Below are 22,142 nucleotides of genomic sequence, written 5' to 3' on the forward strand. Positions count from 1 at the left end.
TGGCTTGGGGGAAGGAGCACTCTCCAACCCCTCCTTAATCAGGGCCAATGGACCTCTGACTGGATGGCCACAGAGAAGTTCAAAGGGACTGTAACCTACTCCCTCCTGAGGGACTTCTCTATATGCAAAGAGAAGGCATGGCAGTAGAAGGTCCCACTTTCTTTTAAGGGGTTCTTCTAAAGCACCTATCATGCTCTTCACAGTTCTGTTAAACCTCTCTACCAACTCATTGGTTTGTGGGTGGTGGCAGTAGAGAACTTGTAAGTGACACCACAGGTTTTCCACATGGCTTGCATGTAGTGGGACATAGAATTTGATCCCCTGTCAGATATCACTTCCTTAGGAAAACCTACTCTGGTAAAAATACAAAGTAGGGCCTTAGCCACAGCCTGAGCTGTAACAGTTCTCATAGGTATTGCTTCAGGATACCTAGTAGCATTGTCTACTACAACCAGGATAAACCTGTTACCTGAAAATGTGGGAGGGTCAAGAGGACCAACAAAGTCAATCCCGACCCTCTCAAAAGGAACTCCCACCACTGGGAGAGGCACCAAGGGTGCCACATTCTTGGCACCTCTCTTGCCAGAGATTTGGCAAGTATGACAGCTCCTACAGAATTTGTCTACTTTTGAACCCATCTTAGGCCAGTAGAAGGAAAGTGAGAGCCTTTCCTTGGTCTTCTTAAAACTTAAGTGACCAGCCAAATGTATCTCGTGGGCTAACTGTAGGAACTGGAGTCGGTTCACTAGAGCCACTACAAGTCTTTTGCAGTCCCCAGGGGTTGAATCAGTCAGTTCACTGTAGAAGAGGCAATCTTCCCAGTGCAACCTATACTTCCTAGTCTCTTCCCCCATCAAACTGAGAAGCTGCCTGTAGGTGAAGACCTTCAAGAGTAGGACACTCTCTTTGTCCTCTGCTGAAGTCTGCCCTGTTGGGTCCACCTTCTGCCAAAAAAAACTGCAGCTCAGGATGTTCAACAGGGTCCAGAACTCCAACCAGAGTAAGATCTTCTTCCAGATCTGAGTCCTGAACCTCACACTCAGCCTCAGCTGGTGGAGGAGTCACAGGTGTGACTTTGGACAGTCTTGGTGATGTCCTTGTAGGCACAGGGGTGCTTGCTGTTTTCTTGCTGGTAGACTTGGGTTTCCCCTTTGTCTCATTTTGTCTTGCAATAGCAGTAAGTAAGTCCTGTGGACTTGGGGTGATAGCTTCTTTTATCAAGTCCCCAGGAGAGCCCCTCAAGGTTCTCTCCCTAGCAGACCTTGTGAGCTCCTGCTTCCTTTTACTGGGAGGCCTGGGGGCACTAGACACAACTCCAAGAGTTTTTAGGTCATTACCCAACAGAACTCTCCCAGGTATGTCACTCTGCACACTAACATGTATTCTGACAGTCATGGCATTGCACTGGATGAGACCTGGTAACTGGGGAACCATTTGCAGAGGGCCTCCAGCTAACTTGGTTAGGTGTTTGGGTGCCTTAGCAACATCCTCTACCTTGAAAAAACATTCATCAACCACAGATATGCTGGCTCCAGTGTCTCTGATGGTAGGGTGCTCCTGACCATTTACAAGAACACTATCTTTATAATACTCTTTAGTATTATCTGGGATTAAGTTATAGACATCTAAATTCTGTTGTTCCCAAAGACCCAAGGACACTAAAGGAACACTAGCGGAGACTCTCATGGGTTCATAAGCCAGTAATTGAAAGTTCCCACTTGTCATAGGTACTTCTTCCACTTGGGAGAGGGCTAAGGAGACATTGTTGACCCTTGAAGGTTTACCCTTACATCTGGGATTCTCTTTCACATTGTCAGTAGCTTCACAAACAAAACATTTACCAAATGATCTATTGAATGGAGGCTTACTCTGACCTCCTTATATAATATATTGGAAGGAAACCCTCCAGAAAACAATTACTCCCTAGGGTAGTAAAAGGAACCTCTACCTTCAAGAAGGGATTATAGAGAAAAAATACAATAGCACAAGGTAGAGAAAAAGTAGTCAGCAGCGACCAAATATTATCACAAAATACAGCTTTTATTATTAATTATTAAAAAACATCATCAAAAAGATACAGATGTTAAAACCTAGTAAAAAATAAAGTACAAGTGACACAATACTCACAATCAAATTCTAACAATTCATCTCTAGTCATTCAGTAGACTAGGTACAAGACTCCTATTGACACATTAATGTAGTATATACAGGACCATGATAGGTCGCTGTGGGAAAAACAACAGAAGGAGGAGACTTAAAATGTCTCTTACCTCAAAGTGAAGCGAGTGGCGCCAGAAAGTATAGATCTAGTCTTGGCAGGCAATGCAATCAGGGCGTAATCCTTTTCACTCCTCTCCATACTGTTTAGAGAGAATCAGAATGGGGGATAGAATCCACTACAAGGAAAACAGTGAAAAAGAGGGGGTTTCAAAAAGACAAACAAACCAAGTATACACAAACAAAATAAGGACACACTCGGACTATCAGGTATGTCAAGTGACAACAAGGGGCTAATTCACAACCTTAAAATAACTAGTGACCCAGAATAAACCGAGTTGAAAATGTACAGGACAAACAACTGAATTCATAATAAGGTATAACGCGTGTTCGTGCTTACCTGCGCTTGCGTTAGTTAAATACGTGTCTAGCGCGTCCCGTGGTCTGCAAGGAGCTCCAAAAGGTTTGGTCTTCGGAGGTAGAATGAAAGCAGGCCCTAAATCCCATAGCAAAAAAAGCCACGTATGTTTTTTAAATTATTATTCCCGACAGTGCACGGGAGAAAAGAGCAGCATAATTAGCCATATTGGAGTAGTCCCCATAAGAGATAGACGAGTCCTTTGTTAGTGTCTATGAGCGGGCTAGGTCTGTTACTAAAAAACTCAGACCCCTTGCCATTTTGGAATGGTCCCCACAAGAGATAGGCAAGTCCTTTGTTAGTGACCATGAACAGGCTAAGTCTGTTAGTGAAGAACTCGGCCCCTAGTGGTGAAAGAGCATATTACACAATAAAAGGTAAACAGTGGAAAGCCCGATGTTAACAGGATACATGCACTATCTAAGCTTATTTAATTTTATGCCACTCAATTGCATCATTTAACCCGTAGAGATCACTACGGGTTTGGAAAATAAGCTGTTGTTCTTTTTGTAGAAGTTTAGAATTTTGAATTGATAAGGTATCATCTCTAACCACCAACAGTACTGTCCAAGTAAAGCTTTCAAAATTGTGGGCTTTATCAATGAAGTGTTTTACCATGGGTGCCTGGAGAGTTTTATTCTTAATGCAACTTTTATGTTCATTAATTCGAACTTTGATTTTACGATTGGTCTTTCCAATATAATGGAGACCACAAGGGCATGTGACCATGTATACTACATGGTCAGTATTGCAATTTGAAAAGGATTTCTGAGTCCAGATTAAATCACGACCTATGTTGGCTTCATGAGATTTAGATGTGGTTTTACATGCCACACATTGTCCACAAGGATAGTGGCCTGTGATGGGAGGAAGACCCCATTGACTAGTAATGCTGGTCTTAGGCTAATTCGATTACCTATAGAGGTGGATTTGGTATAAGCAAAAAGGCCTATATCCGGATCAGATTTAGTAGTTTTGGGCACTTTCCATTGTTTAGAGATAATCTTGCGAATGGTTAAACTGTGATTAGTGAAAGTGTTCACACACACTATTCTATCTCCCAAGTTCTTTTTAGGTTTGGCCTCCAGTAAATCTGATCTGTTGTTATTAAAGGCGCGTTTAGCCGCTTTTTTAATGAGTCTCCTGGGGTAACCTCTATTCAAGAGTTTAGCTTTAAGATGTTGAGCTTCTTGTTCATAGGACTCTCTGCTAGAACTGTTACGTTTTAACCTGAGAAACTGCCCAAAGGGTAAATTATCTCTCAGATGTTTGATGTGGTGTGACTGATAGTGCAAGAGAGAGTTCTTCTCGGTCTGTTTGTGAAAAGGCCTAACTCTAATTTTGCCATTTTCATGTTATAGGGTTAAGTCAAGAAAGTTAGTTGCCTCTTGTTCAAAAGTCAAAGTAAATTGAAGGTGTCTATTGAGACTATTCAGCCAATTCAAAAAGGCAACAGCAGTTTCGCGTGTACCTTCCCATATCACAAGTACATCGTCAATGTAGCGTGACCAGGCTTTGATGTTGTTACTAAAAGGATTAACTGAAAAAACAAACTGTTTCTCAAAAAATTCAACATAGAGGTTTGCCAGGCTGGGGGCCATAGTGGCCCCCATAGCGGTACCCTCTGTTTGTTGATAAAACACGCCTGCAAACTCAAAGAAGTTTTTAGTGAGAGCTAAAGAAATACACCACATTATGAAAGACGTGGGCACTGGATCAGCATCCAGTCGAGTCAAGAGGAGTTCTTCAGTTTTCTCCAAAGTGTCTTGTTGTGGAATATTAGTGTATAAAGACACTATATCAATAGTCAACATAAGTTGGGTTTCTTGATTAAATTCCATGTCTTCAAACTTGTTGATAGCATCTTTAGTGTCTTTTAAGTAGGATTTCATCAGCGATACATATCCTTTAAGGTACTGATCGGCAAAGATAGAGAGGGGTTCAAGAATAGAATTAATACCCGCAACAATCGGCCTGCCCGGAGGATTCACAAGAGTTTTATGAATATTGGGGAGGCAATAGAAACAGGGAGTACTGGGATTTTTATTAATCAAAAAGGCACTTTCTTGAGGGCTGATCCATTCTCTCGCTTTAGCTTTCGAGACTTTGAGTTCAATGAGGGAAGCTAATTCTAGAGTAGGGTCTCCACTGAGTTTTTTGTAATACGCCTCATTCAAAAGTTGTCGATTACATTCGTTGTCGTAATCTATCCAATTCAAAACTATTATTCCTCTCCCTTATCAGCTTTCTTAATTATAATGGACTCATTAGTGGCCAGGTTATTCAAGGCTCTAGATTCCTGTTGGGACAGATTTTAAAATACTCTGGTATTGGTATGTTCGAATTTGGAAACTTCAGCCAAAACTCGCTTTTCAAACACCAAAGATTTTGGAGAGAAAGAATGGGCAGGGGGATAGAAGACCGAGGGTGGACGAAGGCCAGTATGATTCATCATGCTATTGGAGGCAGCTACATTAGATGGATTGGCGAAAAATTCCTTAATGTGGATTTTGCGCATTAACTTGTAGAAATCGGTACGAAACTCGAACGAATTATGCGTCTTAGTAATTACAAAGCCCAGGCCTTTTTCTAGGACGGACCGTTCATTATCAGTTAGAACATAATTCGACAAATTGACTAGAAGCGATTCCCGCTCCGTGTTTGTTTGTAATTGTCGTTCCAGGTGCCTCTGTACGGGCTTTGGTATAAAAAAGGCCTCTGGGAATTGTTCCGGTTTCCTTGTGCGGGTCTGAAGTTGCCATTACCTCTGCCTCTTTTAGGTGGTCCATTAGAGCTTCCTGCAGTGGGATCGTCTGGATCATTCGTGCTGCTGTCATTACTGCTACTATAAGATGTAGCACGAAAACTGACTCTTCTTGATCGATTATTCTGACCAGTATGTTGAGGAGCTGAAGTTTGGTACCCTTCTTTGGTGTATGGAAAAGCTCTCTCATGAGAAAATCTCGTTAGATCTTTATTGAGTCTGGAGATTCGATCTAAGGTATTAGTTTCCTTAAAATCTTTCATCTCTTTCTCAATCTCTTCTATTCTTTTTTTGTGTACGTGAAGGGAAGTCAGTTTTTTGATATCTTCTTCAATTTTCTTGAGGTCAATTTCTATTTTGGCAGCAGTCTCTTTAGCAGTGTCAATGATAAGGATTAGCCAGTCCCTTCCGCACCAATTGGATATGTAGCTCCATTGGAGTTTAAATTTAGGGTTGTCTAAAAAAGGCATAGGCTCATTTGGAACTATCAACCCTTGTGGTAAAGATTTATTCTTTAAGTACTCGAGCATAATTGCTCCGTGTAATTCGGTGCGGATGAGCCTTTTTTTAATTGAACTACTTCATCCTACTCAGTACTTTTGTCATTATTTTCTCCTAAAGTGCTGCTATTAATAATCGAAATAGCGTTCATAAGGGTAGTAGCGTAGTCATCACTATACGATAGGGTTCTGTCATCTGTCATTTTGATGGACAAAAGGGAAGAGAAAAGTAAAGAGTAAAAAGAAAATAACAAATATATTCCAATGTAGAACAGCTAAACTAGTAGTAAGTATAATTAAGATGGGGAACACAGGCTCAAATGGCAGAACAGCTTTAGGTTTCTAAACCCTTTTTAAGTTTCCTGTGACACAGCTGCCACTGTAAACATAATATATTAGAAGGAAACCCTTCAGAAAACAATTACTCCCTAGGGTAGTAAAAGGAACCTCTACCTTCAAGAAGGGATTATAGAGACAAAATACAATAGCACAAGGTAGAGAAAAAGTAGTCAGCAACGACCAAATATTATCACAAAATACAGCTTTTATTAATAATTAATAAAAAACATCATAAAAAACATACAGATGTTAAAACCTAGTAAAAATAAAGTGCAAGTGACACAATACTCATAATCAAATTGTAACAATTCATCTCTAGTCATTCAGTAGACTAGGTACAAGACTCCTATTGACACATTAATGTAGTATATACAGGAGGAAAAAATATCGGTCAATGACGACCCAAATACATAGACCAGTAGATCTAATCCCTGGTAGTATGCCTCGACATGTTTCAGTTCATGTGATTTCTTGAGAACTTTCTTCAGGAGGAAGTATTTTGGTCCGTCACTTTCTTTTTAGCATTCACCGCAGCACTTCATAATTCTAAAGTGCTTAACCCAAAAGGAGGTGCTGCTGAAAGACATTTAAAACACTCTGTAAATCTACAAATTAAATACAGGGAGAAACAGAATATATCTGAATAGGCAGGGTAATCAGAGAAACAAATACATCTTATACCTAGCCTTTGGGGTCAAAGTAGTATAGCGGAAAGCTGGACAATGTTCCGTCTTCAAGCACAAAATGCACCCATTGCAGATTCAAATTCTGTGGAGATACATACATATCATATCAGAACCTACTCTTTTGAACCTACATAAGCTGACTGTCAATTTTGAGTCCGCGTTCACATCTACATTACACATATGTCGACTTACAATAGGTCTCTGGATTTTAAAAAACAGAACAGAAAACACCCACACAGATATCGCCTCGAATGGGGTTAGAGTATTCCCAAAAAAATATAACTATAAACACTAGGAAAACAGAACGCTTAGTACCATGATGACTCAGGTCGCTGTGGGAAAAACAACAGAAGGAGGAGACTCAAAATGTCTCTTACCTCAAGGTGAAGCAAGTGGCTCCAGAAAATATAGATCTAGTCTTGGCGGGCAATGCGATCAGGGCGTAATCCTTTTCACTCCTCTCCATACAGTTTAGAGAGAATCAGAATGGGGATAGAATCCACTAAAAGCAAAACAGTGAAAAAGAGGGGGTTTCAAAAAGACAAACAAACCAAGTATACACAAACAAAATAAGGACACACTCGGACTATCAGGTATGCCAACTGGCAACAAGGGGCTAATTCACAACCTTAAAATAACTAGTGACCCAGAATAAACCGAGTTGAAAATGTACAGGACAAACAACTGACTCCGTAATAAGGTATAACGTCTGTTCGTGCTTACCTGCGCTCGCGTTAGTTAAATACGTGTCTAGCGCGTCCCGCGGTCTGCAAGGAGTGTGCTCCAAAAGGTTTGGTCTTCGGAGGTAGAATGAAAGCAGGCCCCAAATCCCGTAGCAAAAAAAGGCGTGTATGTTTTTTTTCAAAATGTTTTATTTACATTATTATTCCCGACAGCGCACGGGAGAAAAGAACAGCATAATTAGCCATATTGGAGCCTATTGTAAGTCGACATATGTGTAATGTAGATGTGAACGCGGACTCAAAATTGACAGTCAGCTTATGTAGGTTCAAAAGAATAGGTTCTGATATGATATGTATGTATCTCCACAGAATTTGAATCTGCAATGGGTGCATTTTTTGTGCTTGAAGACGGAACATTGTCCAGCTTTAACCTATACTACTTTGACCCCAAAGGCTAGGTATAAAATGTATTTGTTTCTCTGATTACCCTGCCTATTCAGATCTATTCTGTTTCTCCCTGTATTTAATTTGTAGATTTACAGAGCGTTTTAAATGTCTTTCAGCAGCACCTCCTTTTGGGTTAAGCACTTTAGAATTATGAAGTGCTGCAGTGAATGGTAAAAAGAAAGTGACGGATCAAAATACTTCCTCCTGAAGAAAGTTCTCAAGAAATCACATGAACTGAAACATGTCGAGGCATACTACCAGGGATTAGATCTACTGGTCTATGTATTTGGGTCGTCATTGACTGATATTTTTTCCTCCTGTATATACTACATTAATGTGTCAATAGGAGTCTTGTACCTAGTCTACTGAATGACTAGAGATGAATTGTTAGAATTTGATTGTGAGTATTGTGTCACTTGCACTTTATTTTTTACTAGGTTTTAACATCTGTATGTTTTTTATGATGTTTTTTAATAATTAATAATAAAAGCTGTATTTTGTGATAATATTTGGTCGCTGCTGACTACTTTTTCTCTAACTTGTGCTATTGTATTTTACTCTGACCTCCACCTGGTTTAGCACCAGATGGTACACTAGCCTGATTCGGTTTCCCTCTTTTTGGGGCCCACTTTTGGATTGGAATTATTGGAATTCTCCTTGTTATCTGTCTTTGGATGCTTTCCCTCATCCTTTTTCTGAGTTACCCCAGAATGTGAGTAGCCCTGTTGGCAATCCACAAGTCAGCAGCCTCAGCTAACTTCTTAGGATCTATCTCCTTTGAATCAGCCAAGTGCTGTCTAAGCTCAGGACTGCAGGCATCATAAATTGATGCCAACATAACAAGATTCCTCAAACCTTCATAAGTGTTCACTTTGTAACCCTTAACCCAAACATCGAAGTTTTTCAAACAGTCACACACCCAGGTAGCCCAAGGGGTACCATCATGCTTTTTGAGGGTCCTAAACCTCTAAGGTACTGGGAAGGGGTCTTCCCAAATCTAGCTATCAAAGCTAGCTTCACACACTCATAATGCTGCTTATCCACCTCCCCAACTCCATTACAGCATAACTTGCAACAGGGGGGAGCCTAGAGAAAAGCCAAGGAATCAACTGATTCCCTGAGATACCCTGAATCCCATGATTATATCGATTATATTCAAACATTGTTATTCAATCCAAAACATCAAGTTTAGTCTCATACATACCAATCATTTCCTTTGGCATACAGGGTCTCTTAGGACTGGAAGACCTAGAAGATCCTGGGAGAGAAGCATTTTCTACAGACCATTTCTTCATCTTTAAAGCATGAGCCAGCTCCATTTCTCTGAGCCTTAATTCTTTTTTTTAATGTTTATTTACAGAACATCTTTTACAAATCACAAGACAATCACCAGAAAATAACCAAAACTTGCATAAATCACAGCAATTTTCACTAAACTATGTACAAAGAGAGATACAAAATACACTAAATCCCTAATCAAATCTGTTACATCTTTGAAATACCTACCCACCAAATGTGTACACCACCATGTTAATACAATTGAAGAAATCTACACAAGATTTTCTCAAACAAACCGAGTTTACCAAGTCTCCTATAAAGCACCCTCTCCAAATCCGCTAGCTCATGCATTTCAGACATCCATGTCTCAATATTCAATGTTAAAATAGTTTTCCAATTCCGCAAAATAATCTTCTTACCAGTCATTGCCCCATGAACAACCATTTCTTCTCATTTTTACTGAGGCCATCCAAATGTTCATCACTTCCCAGTATCACCACACTAAAACCCAGAGCAGGCAGATCATGAATCACCTCACCGCACACCCTACCGATCTCACCCCAGAAAAGTCTCACCAGTCCACAATAACATAGAAGATGCTCCAGCGTACCAATCTCACACATACATCTCCAACAGTCAGCCCTCTCCACCATCCCTCTTCTGTACATTTTCTCTGGTGTCCAATAAATTTGATCAATAATTTACAACTGTCTCAACCTCTCTGTGAGTCCCAATGAGCACATCTTCACATTCACACACATCTGCTGCCACAAATCCCCCATGATATCCAATCCAATCCTCCTGCCTTAATTCTTGTTGTTTCATGGCAGTTTGTGCCTCAATACGTTTCACTTCCAACTCAAGTCTCATTTTCTCAAGTGCAATACATTCAGGAGTGAGTGTAGGACCTGATGGGGTCCCTGTGGACAGAGGTGGTAGTTTCTGAGCAGGCAAGGGAGTTGTAGGGTTTCCTAACAAGGACTCATCTACTTCTTCTAATCCAACACTCTCAGAATGAGAAACATCAGTATCCACTTTTGCTGGAGGGGTAGGCCCTTCTGACCCACTCTCCAGACTTTTTCCAATAACTTAGCAACCAGTTCAGATTTTTTTCCTTAACCAGAGAGGTTCTGTTCTCTACACATGGTTCTCAAAACCTCAGCAGTGTAGTTTAATAGATTCTCTTCACTGTAGTTTTCCATATTTGACATGATTTTTCAGTTAATAGATTTCTGTGATGTTTAGCCTTGTGGTTAGTTGACCCAAGGTAATAGCAGCACTCTAAGTGTAATCACTATACTTAAAAATCCCACCGCTGTACACCAGTGTTAGGCAGAATCCTGTGCAGTGCCCTTAGGGACCACTACACACAATTAAGACTACAAGTGGTAGTACAATTTCAATTTTGTTACAAGCCCGTACTACACAGAAAAAGTGGTAGCAATGGCTGAGCAGCCAGACTTATCTCGAGCAAATGAGCAGTAGTAGAGACAAAGGACTGCAATTACTGTGACTCAAGCAAACACTGGGCCTCATTACGAGTCCGGCGGTAACCGAGGCGGTAAAACTGCCTGATTACCGCCGGACTCGTATTACCATTCCGCCTCCGTGACTCCCGGAATTACCGGGGCATTACAACCCCGGTGTCCCGGAAATTCCAGAGGCGGAATGGTGTTAATCCCCATTCCCATTGAGTCCCACAGGACTCAATGAGGATGGGGATCATGGAAACACTGGCACCATCTCGTGTTGGTGCCGGTGTTTCCTCGTCCGCCTGCAGGCGGGCGGTGTTAAACCCGCCAGGTCAGACCAGTTGTGATCACCCGGCAAGAATCCTGCCTTTTATGCCAAAATCCCCCATTCACACAGCCTGGCTGTCAATCACTCAGCAGGGGGGTTGTCCAGCCCGGACAACCACCTCAGCCAATCGACACAAGGTGTCCAAGGAGACCCTGTGCAGGGGGGGGTGACTTAACTTCTCCCTCACATTCAGCCCACCCAGATGCCAAAAGAGGGCTTCTGGACAGAAGCCTGCCAAAGGTCGGCCAACAAAGAAGGCAAACCTGGTTTACCGCGCAAAGTCAAACACAAGAAGGATTTTAACAAAAAGAAATGGCGATAAAACCCAACCAGAACCAAAATAAAAAGTATTTGGTCAAGCGGGTTTAAGTTCGAGGCTAATACAATATCCTAAAACAGTCCCACGTTTATATACTGTAATCACAGTAGAAAAGATAGGATAGGTACCACTGCCACCAGCCAAGTCTTAGGGCCTCATTACACGGAAGGCGGTGGTCCAGGGTGCTATTAGCACCCTGCACCATGCCGGTAAATTACCGGCACCGCCTTGGCGGAAAGGGGATTTACCGCCCCATTCCAAGGTTGGTGGGGCGGTAAATCCCCCTTCCGCCATTGCCCTTCCCCATTCCCATTTCTGCCCCATAGGGCTCTATGGGAATGGGGAAGGCGCTAATTACGGCACCGCAATTTTGCGGTGCCGTAATTAGCTCCGAGGTCCCTTAGCGGGTTGGTTTTTAACGCCTGCAAAAAGCAGGCGTTAAAACACCAACCCGCTAAGGGACCTCGTAGTAAGGCGGTAATGGTTAACAGCCACCGTTACCATTAACGGTGGCCGTTAACCATTACCGCCTTCCGTGTAATGAGGCCCTTAGTGTTAAGGGAGCGAAACAAAGCTCCAAGAGGTGCAGACAAAAAGCAGTAGGAATTAACCTTTACCAATACTCCATGTAAGGTGGGGCGTATTGGGTCTGCAGTTTAAATGACTACATAACGTAAATGGCAATTTTACCTGTTTCTGGGGGACAGTAGTCAGCCCCAGAAAAATTGAGTCAGTGGGAGGCCTTAGAGACAACCCTGTGTCACTGCACTGAAGGTGCTGGGTAACACACACACAGCGTTGGGCTCATGAAGTGGTGTGGCTCCAGAGCCCAAGATCACACAAACAGTAGAAATACACATGGCAAAACACATGTAAGAGTGGGAAAAAGGTTCACACTCTTAGCAGGTGGAAAAAATAAACCCAAGAAATCCAGCAAAGCTGCAGAGGGACTCACTAGGTAAGGGAAATTAGCCATAAATGAGAATTCTCCCTAATACCTATGGGAGCACTTATAGTGGTGAGTGGTATTCCAGATGAAAAATGTTAGGGAGTGAGTCTGCAGATGAGATGAGGCGATCACAGACCGCAGGGCCATGCCGAAAGGGCATGTCTGTGTTATGATTTCAGAACATCTGTGGATGTAAGCGCAGTCAGACATAAGCATTGTAATGATGGGATTAGGCAAATGTCAAAACATTTCTGTGACACTAAGAGGGTAATTAATAGAATTTCGCAGAAAAGTGTCGCAAGCGGCTGGCGCAGAGTGTCCACGTGCGCTAAAACCGATTTCCGCGCACAGCGTATTCATGGATTTTAGGCTCCCAAACCAGCCGTGGCGCAGAGAATCGCAGCGACCCTGCAGCAGCGCCAGTTACGCCCCCAAGAACGCCCTCGCGCAAGGAAAAGCCATCAAAATCGCTAAATCATCGCAAAGGGCTGCGCTAACCCTGGACCAGTTCACCGGGCTGGCAAACAGCAAACGCCAAGCGGGGAACGTGTATTTCAGGGGTGCGCGGGAAGTTCCACACGCGATTGGCCCAGTGCGAGCAAGGTATGTGTATTTCAGGGGTGCGGGGGAAGTTCCACACGCGATCGGGCCTGGGGGAGCGGGCTACGTGTATTACAGGGGTTCGCGTGAACTTTCTCACGCGATCGGGCCTGGGGGAGCGGGCTAAGTGTATTTCAGGGGTTCGCGTGAAGTTTCTCACGCGATCGGGCCTGGGGGAGCGGGCTACGTGTATCACAGGGGTTCGCGTGAACTTTCTCACGCGATCGGGCCGGGGGAGCGGGCTACGTGTATTTCAGGGGTTCGCGTGAAGTCTCTCACGTGATTGGCCCCGTGCAAGCAGGGTACGTGTATTCCAGGGGTGCGCGGGAAGTTCCACACGCGATTGGCCCAGTGCGAGCAAGGGATATGTATTTCAGGGGTGCGCGGGAAGTTCCACACGCGATCGGGCCTGGGGGAGCGGGCTACGTGTATTACAGGGGTTCGCGTGAACTTTCTCACGCGATCGGGCCGGGGGAGCGGGCTACGTGTATTTCAGGGGTTCGCGTGAAGTCTCTCACGTGATTGGCCCCGTGCAAGCAGGGTACGTGTATTCCAGGGGTGCGCGGGAAGTTCCACACACGATTGGCCCAGTGCGAGCAAGGGATGTGTATATCAGGGGTGCGCGGGAAGTTCCACACGCGATCGGGCCTGGGGGAGCGGGCTACGTGTATTACAGGGGTTCGCGTGAACTTTCTCACGCGATCGGGCCTGGGGGAGCGGGCTACGTGTATTACAGGGGTTCGCGTGAACTTTCTCACGCGATCGGGCCGGGGGAGCGGGCTACGTGTATTTCAGGGGTTCGCGTGAAGTCTCTCACGTGATTGGCCCCGTGCAAGCAGGGTACGTGTATTCCAGGGGTGCGCGGGAAGTTCCACACGCGATTGGCCCAGTGCGAGCAAGGGATGTGTATTTCAGGGGTGCGCGGGAAGTTCCACACGCGATTTCAGCAGGGTATGTGTATTCCAGGGGTGCGCGGGAAGTTCCACACGCGATTTCTGCAGGGTAGGTGTATTTCAGGGGTTCTGGGGAGTACTACACGTGAATTGGCCGTGTGGGTCCTCCCAGGTGTATGCTCCACAACCTCCACGGCCCCTGCAGGCAGCCCACACCACGGGGGACTACCCTGCACCCCTGCTCATGTCCCGCAGGCAGCCCATCCACCATGGGCATGCCCCCCAGCCAACCCACATGTCACCTTGCACTACTGATCAACAATGCATGTCTCCCACCACCCCCACCCCCCAGCAGTGCAGGGGCAGCCTCCACCAGGCCCCCACTCATGTCTCCCACCACCCCCACCCCCCAGCCACCAGGGGCACCCTCCACCAGGCCCCCACTCATGTCTCCCACCACCCCCACCCCCCAGCCACCAGGGGCACCCTCCACCAGACCCCCACTCATGTCTCCCACCACCCCCACCCCCCAGCCACCAGGGGCATCCTCCACCAGGCCCCCACTAATGTCTCCCACCACCCCCACCCCCCAGCCACCAGGGGCACCCTCCACCAGGCCCCCACCCATGTCTCCCACCACCCCCACCCCCCAGTCACCAGGGGCAGCCTCTACCAGGCCCCCACCCATGTCCCCCTGCACCACCACCCCCCAGCAGTGCATGGGCACCCTCCACCAGGCCCCCACTCATGTCTCCCACCACCCCCACCCCCCAGGGGCACCCTCCACCAGGCCCCCACTCATGTCTCCCACCACCCCCACCCCCCAGCCACCAGGGGCACCCTCCACCAGACCCCCACTCATGTCTCCCACCACCCCCACCCCCCAGCCACCAGGGGCACCCTCCACCAGGCCCCCACTCATGTCTCCCACCACCCCCCAGCCACCAGGGGCACCCTCCACCAGACCCCCACTCATGTCTCCCACCACCCCCACCCCCCAGCCACCAGGGGCATCCTCCACCAGGCCCCCACTAATGTCTCCCACCACCCCCACCCCCCAGCCACCAGGGGCACCCTCCACCAGGCCCCCACCCATGTCTCCCACCACCCCCACCCCCCAGCCACCAGGGGCAGCCTCTACCAGGCCCCCACCCATGTCCCCCTGCACCACCACCCCCCAGCAGTGCATGGGCACCCTCCACCAGGCCCCCACTCATGTCTCCCACCACCCCCACCCCCCAGCCACCAGGGGCATCCTCCACCAGGCCCCAAATCATGTCTCCCACCACCCCCCACCGCCCTGCCACCATGGGCAGCCCCCACCAGGTCCTCACAATCCCCAATCATGTGCGTAATTGTCAGCCTCCACAGCCAAAAAGCCCTACCAAGTAACCCATTCACCCACATGGAAATGGAAATCACATGTTACACCCCCAATGTTCATGAAGCTAATGAAGCCATGTCCGTCACACACAATGGTTGCAATTGAATGGGAAAACACACAACATGACATGCATGAAACCAATGAGATGATACCACACAGTGAAGTATGCAAACAAAATTGTATTGAAAAAAAATAAGAATGCTAAAGAAAGAAAACTAACTACAATGTGAATGATAAAAAAGTAAGCTGCATGTCCGTATGAAAAAATGAAACTTGAAATCCAAATAGAAATTTTTTTTGTCCAAAGTCAAATGTAAAAAAATCTCCATGCAATAAAGAACTATGTACAAAAATAACAAGGGTCCATGAGCCCAACTGAACAAAGGAAACCTACTAAAAAATCTACCTAAAAATCAACTATATACAAAAAGTGGAGCAGTGTCCGTCGACTCCAAATCATAATACGAAAGAAAGGAAACCTAAAACTAAAGAACTATATACAAAGGCGGCGGGCAAGTCCAGCGGCTCACTCTGTGGTGTCCAGGGCCAGGGCATCATCGAACTCCTGTTCGATGTCCCGGAGGCGGTCCAGTTCCATGGCCCCGAGGGTCCGCAGGGACGACGCTGTGTCCTCCTCCAACCCCCTGCGGATTGCCTTGAGGCACTTGGCCCGCCTCAGGGCCCTCCGCATGGAGTTCTCCGCCCTGACCATTGTGAGCCGCGCCTCTTCCGCCCGCCGCCGCTCTGCACCTATGGCGTGGCCCAACCGCTGCCACACGGAAGACACTCTCTGTCCTGGGTCCCCCTGCCCTCCGGCCGATGCCTGCCCCTCCGATGTCGAAAGCCCAGAGCCTTCATGGCTCCCACCATGTTGCTGCTGCTGCTGCTCTGCCTCTGCCCGTGCACTGCCTCCTGCTGCCTGCACATCCTCCGCCGGCTGGGGTGCACTTGTTGATGTGGCCACCCCTGCTGGACCACCGACTCCCGACTGTGGCAGGGATGCCTCCTCCACCAGCCTGGCCGCACCGTCAGAGGCAGCTCCACAGGGCACCCAGGTGACTGATGGGTGGGAAGATGGCACAGAGGACGACTGGCGCGTAGGGGGTCCAGTTGAGGAGGGGGTCGGAGCAAGCCCCATCAGACGGAGGAATCCGGCCTGGGTGACCTGTCCCAGCAGGCTGACGTGGTCAACGAGCCATTCGAGATGACGTGCAGTCTCTCCATGAAAAGACTGCAGGTCACCTCGCATGGCTCGTTGACGCAACGCCACACCAGCCAGGACAGGCTCAACCCGGACCTGGATAGCCACGTCCGCAGGCAGAGGAAGGCCAGTTGACGTCAGCTCATCCCCTGCCTGGAAACGGGTCTGGACGTAGGCATCCCTGCTGGTGCAAGATGATGCAGGGACAGGATCGGGGACAGGATTGCACACAGGCACCTCCGCGGCGGCCTGTGCTGCCTCCTGTCCCTGGTCCTGGACTGCACCACTAGCACCAGTGGGATCCCCACCTCCAGACCCCGTCTCTGGTGCTTGCACGGCCTCCTCCTCCACCAGACCCCCCACCAACCTGGATGACTCCGTGCCATCTTCCCCTGTTGGGCCCTGTGGGGTCCCAGCTGCCCCTTCTGCTGCCGAGGAGTCCAACTCCAACCTCCGCCTCTTGGTCCTCCCCCCGGCAGCTGCGGCCTGGGACGCGGCACCGGACTCCTCACTCCCCGACGAGATGACAACACGGGAGGGGAGCCGGGCCTTGCGTCTCCGGCTGGCGGTCGGATCCCCGCCGCTGTGCTCCACAGCACCTTCTCCGCCCTCTTCATCAGTTGACGCTGCAGACAGGGAGAAACAAAACACAGGCATCAGGGCACTGTACAATGGACACATACACACATGACAGTTGCACATGAGTGGCATTGGCAAACCTCAGACATGTCATCACAATCCCCAACACACATGTCATTGCAACTCGCACACATGAGCCATACCACAGCCATATCGCAACTGCCACCACCATCCATACACATACAACAGCATGAGCAGCCAAAGTTGACCCAGACATCACATGCAACACAGGAAGTGCACCACACATGTACACACACCACCACACTTGCATGCATGTGTACACCTCGGCCAAGTGTCGCACTGTTCAGACGGGCATCCATGTCACATCTGCCAATCAGGCTTACACATACCGCAGTCACATGCATCCATGTTGCATCACTGTTGCACCCTTGTCAAATACACACACATGCACATGTACACAGTGCTCATACATGCAGCCCAATACAACATACATGCATGACATCACGGACATGTCTACTTACATACACATACATACAAACATGTGTGCACGCACAACTGCATTTGCCATGCAAGCCTACACACACAAGCACCATCCATGTCTCACACATTACAGCCCTCCCATGTGTCAGCCCCACGGCCATGTACACCCCCACCCATACTCGACCCCATACAAACAGATGTGCAACCTGCACAATACCGAATAATCACCACACGCACTGCTCACAATCAGGATGCATGTACACTCACCGCTCGACTCCAGACGGGTCTGCTTCTCCAGGACCTGGACGTGGAGCGCTGGGGATATGCGTTCCAGGACCCCCATCTGTTCTTCCGACAAGTGGCCCCGGCGCCCCTTGGCATCCGCTGCCTTCAAGAGGCGCCGGGCCTTGTTCAGGGTCCTGGACCTGAAGTCCTCCCAGCGCTTCCTGACATGTTGTAAGTCCCGGACTGCCACCCCATCCGCGTTGATGGCAGTCACGATGTCAGTCCAGATCCGAGTCTGTCCTTCCTTGTCGGCGCGGGAACTTCCGAAGAGGGCATCATACTGCCCCAGGACTTGCTCCACCAGGACACCAACTTCGGTGGCACTGAAGCTGGTGCCCCTCTGCCTCTCTGGCCGGGGGTTGTCAGTGGTCACAGATGGTGTTTGCCCCGACATGACAACCCCAGAGGCAGGAGTGGGTGGGCAACTGGGTCCTGGGGCTAGGCTGTGGAGCGATGGAATTCCAGTCGGGAGTCTTCGGTACCAGCAGGGGTGGTAACAGCAACAGCACCCCTGGCTGATGTGCAGGCAGCAAATGGCAGTGCACGTGGGCAGCAGGCAGTCAGGCAGCAGCAGATGGTAGGTGGGAGCGTGCTCGGGGCTCTGGGGGGCAGTAGTTCGGCCTTCTGGGCAAAAGCGTGGTCTTCCGTGTGCTTATGCGTGGCCAGCTTGGTACGGAGTGATTTGGCACGTGAAAATCCTGCACGTCAGCGTGAAAATCGAGGAAAGGCCCTTAGCGCGTAAGCGCGTCAGCACGCATACGCGATTCTATTGGACCAAAGGCCCTCAGCGCGTAAGCGCGTCTGTGACGTGACCCGCACGGGTGTTTCCCACACAGCACGTGATGACAGAGCACACGTGGAAAGACTGCACGTCAGAGTCTCATCGCGTGTGATTGGTGGAAATGGCCCTACACGCAGAAGTGACAAAGCGTGTAATAGGAGGAAATGTCCCTACACGCAGAAGTGACAAAGCGTGTAATTGGAGGAAATGCCCCTACACGCAGAAGTGACAAAGCGTGTAATTGGAGGAAATGTCCGTACACGCAGAAGTGACAAAGCGTGTAATTGGAGGAAATGGCCCTAGCGCGTACACGCCGCGTAAGTGACGCTGGACGTGTGGGCCTGTATAAAAGGTACGCGTAGAACACCACTTCCTTGTACGTGCTTTTCGTGGAGAGCGAGTGGGTGAATTCTGTACTTCTTGTCGTTTCACACGCGATTTACTTCACGGCGTTTCAAGTTCGTATTCCCTGTTACCTCTGACAGCTTTTTCTCTTCTTTCGCTTTTACTGGTTTACCTGGGCCTGTTCCCTCAAACAGTGTTCCCTTCTACTGTTGTCCTGTCTCCTCAGACAGCGTACAAATCTTCTTTTGGCGGGGGTGTTGCCAACCAAACGTGCTCCTTTTACACGCTCGTTTACCAGGCAGACGGTGAGTCACGCACGTATCTAACATCTGTGCTTGCCCCGTGTGTAGCCTACCCCTTCAGAGGTCATTCTAGGCTGCGTGTGACACGCATACGTTCATTCTTGTGTTTCTGGGTGCCACAGCGTAGTGCAGGTTTTTCTTTCTGCACACGTGGTCTAGGAGGGGTTGCGTGCACGTCATCTCCCTTTTTTGGGCCTCCTGTGCGTTGCGTGACCCGTCATCTTTCCCCAGGGGTTACATTCAGCCTTGCTAGAGCACTAGGGTACAATTACCATCTGGTACCCAACCCCTTTGACCCCCAATTGCCCAGGACAATAGTCTACATCCACTCCCATACGCACATTAACATCAGTGCCATGGCTGGGAGGCGAGGATTCCGTAAGGGTGGCAAAGGTGGAAGAGCCACAAGTGGTGGCCGTGGTGGATCCGGTAGGGGACGTGGTCGTAACTTGCAGGGTGAGCCTGTCCCCCCATGTGTGGAGGACCAGTCACGGGCACCCATAACCCCCCCCCCTCCCCCCTCCCATTGAGGCTGATGTGGCTGACACCATCCATGCTCAGCCCTTGTTGGACCAGCCCATTGTGGCACCAGACCTGGCTGACTCCATGGCTGACTTCCAGGTCAGCAGGGCTACGACACGTGCGCTGGTGCACGTTGATGCCATCATGCCACGTGGATCTGGGGCAGCAAGGTCATCTGCTGCACCAAGGAGGCAGGGCGGAGAGGCTGCAGGGGCAGCTGCGGCTCCATCCACCCCAGCCCTCACACACCCAGCCAGGACAGTGTCGGTCCTAGTCCATGCTGCTGACATTCCCCCTGACACCATCACACTAGACCCAATGCCTGCACCAACTCCCATGCTGAGTGTGCAATCCCACACTCCTGATACAGAGTCCACCAGGGCTCCTGCCCCTAGTGTCCAGAGCGGCGCAGGACACTCAGGATCACCACCACCTTCCAAGCGGAAGAGGAAGAGTGCTCGTCCGGCACAGGCTGATGCCCCAGACACGGCTACACAGTCCGGCCCGTCCAGGAAGCCCAGCTTCACGGATGACGAACTGAATGCACTTGTCGAGTATGTGTCCGGACATGACAACGAGATGGTCATTGTTGCAGGATCCAAGACCACACCTGCACAACGCCAGGCACACTGGCAGACCGTTGCGGACATCGTAAGTGCCCTTGGAATTGTGAGGCGCACAGCCAATGATTGCTATAAGCGCTGGAATGACCTAAAGCGCAGGGCAAAGAGTAAGCTGGCCTCAAGTCATGCCGCAACTCTAGTGACTGGAGGTGGGTCTCCAGTAGTAGACACGGAACTCACTCCACATGAGTCAGTCGCTGGGACCTACGTCACGGAGGAACAGATCCAAGGCGTGGGAGATCTGGCTGATTACGAGGCATTGTCCGGTGAGTGCACATGCATGTGTGTGTCATCCATGTGCATGGTGTGTGTGTGAGAGCTTCTGTTTGTGTGCCAGGTGAGAGTGTGTGCGCCTGAGTCGTATGGGTCAGCCATGTGCTTCATGCAATCCTTCCTGCGCAGCTGCATTTGGCCATAGCAGTATCCCTTCTGCCAACAGTAGACATCTAGGCCAACTGCACGCCAGTTGCCCTTGCAGTGTCACCTTGCCACAACATATTTGCTTATTTTTCACTGTTCATTCAGTCAGTTTGTTTGCATTCCACCACTTTCACTAGGCATGTCGCTGTCCACTAGTCACATGTCTGACATGGGTATGGTAAAGTGGAGTGACTTTGTTACCTGGATATCATTTGTACACACATGTCCCTGTGCAATTGGACCATTTCAGACTGGCAGCTCCAGGTGAAAAATCTGACCTGTTAGAATTAGAAAAGCAATTACATGCGGGAACTGGACTGAATGAATAGGTGCTGCCCTCCTCTCCATCTTCACTCAATTACAATGGTACATGCCATCTGTGTGATGGCATGTGTGTTTCACCTGGCAATCACAGGCCAATGTGTGATGCCACTGCCAGGCAGCATGCAGAAAATGCATGGGAGGGTTTTAGTCATGTGGGACATGTGTCAATCAAGTACTGGTTCTCTTGCTTCTCAGCCCTCATTGTGTGCCATGGTGCTAATGCCTGTTTCCATTTCTTTGTTTTCATGTCTTTGCAGGGGAAGACGCACCTGATACTGCTGGGGTTGTGGAGATGGTGCAGACCCAGGAGGGGTCCGAGGGCCGACCAACCACCAGTGAGGGACGTGGTGTGGTGGTGGGGGAGAACCCACAAGTGCTGCAGGTCCTGCTCTCAAGGGGTGTCTCTGGCTGCACCTCCCCCGAGCTGTACTCAGGTGTTGATTCGGATGAGACCTACGTGCCGTCGCAGGTGAGTGTTCCAGGGAGGGATTCTGTTCTGTCTCACCCACCTGCACCAGGGTCAGGACCCTCCATGGGGATGTCAGTGTTGGCAGCTACGCCTTCGGTGGTTACGGATGCAGGGTCACACTCCGCGACATCTGATCCTGTTCCTGGGCCAGCAGATCAGAGGGGGAATGCAGTCCTGCAGCCTCAGGCAGTGCCGGCACAGCAAGGCGCAGTTCGCCTTGCCCCAGACAGGTGTGGTGCCCGCCGACGTGGTGGCCGTACGCCACCCGGCAATACCGCATGGGAGCAATCCATTTACGGTATGGCAACCCAACAGGCTGCATCATCCGATATGATGGCTCAGGCCATGGATAGGGTGGCCACTTCCATTGTCCCCCCAGAAAGGCTGATGGAGCGACTAGAGCAGGCAACCGACTCCATCTGCCAGTCACACAGGGAGGACATGTTGGGGTCCAACAGGGACAGGCGGGCGGCACTGGCGACTCTGCAGGAGGCCATCTCCATTGAGTCCCAG

The 22,142-nt window shown here is 48.8% G+C and overlaps 1 protein-coding gene across 3 annotated transcripts in view; it reads right to left on the reverse strand.

Moving 5' to 3' along the window:
• DCDC2C (doublecortin domain containing 2C) overlaps positions 1-22,142 on the reverse strand; it is a 1,747,636-nt gene that overhangs the window by 40,365 nt on the left and 1,685,129 nt on the right. Inside the window, exon 11 of one of the 3 annotated variants that reach the window (XR_011260401.1) lies at positions 2,271-2,396. The exons of the other annotated variants lie outside the window; for them this stretch is intronic. The gene's annotated coding sequence lies outside the window, so the exon portion shown is untranslated. The remainder of the gene's footprint in view (positions 1-2,270; positions 2,397-22,142) is intronic. 3 annotated transcript variants of the gene reach the window in all.

This window comes from Ambystoma mexicanum, chromosome 4p (assembly GCF_040938575.1).
Source record: "Ambystoma mexicanum isolate Mex_15411 chromosome 4p, UKY_AmexF1_1, whole genome shotgun sequence".
Taxonomy (NCBI): Eukaryota; Metazoa; Chordata; class Amphibia; order Caudata; family Ambystomatidae; genus Ambystoma; species Ambystoma mexicanum.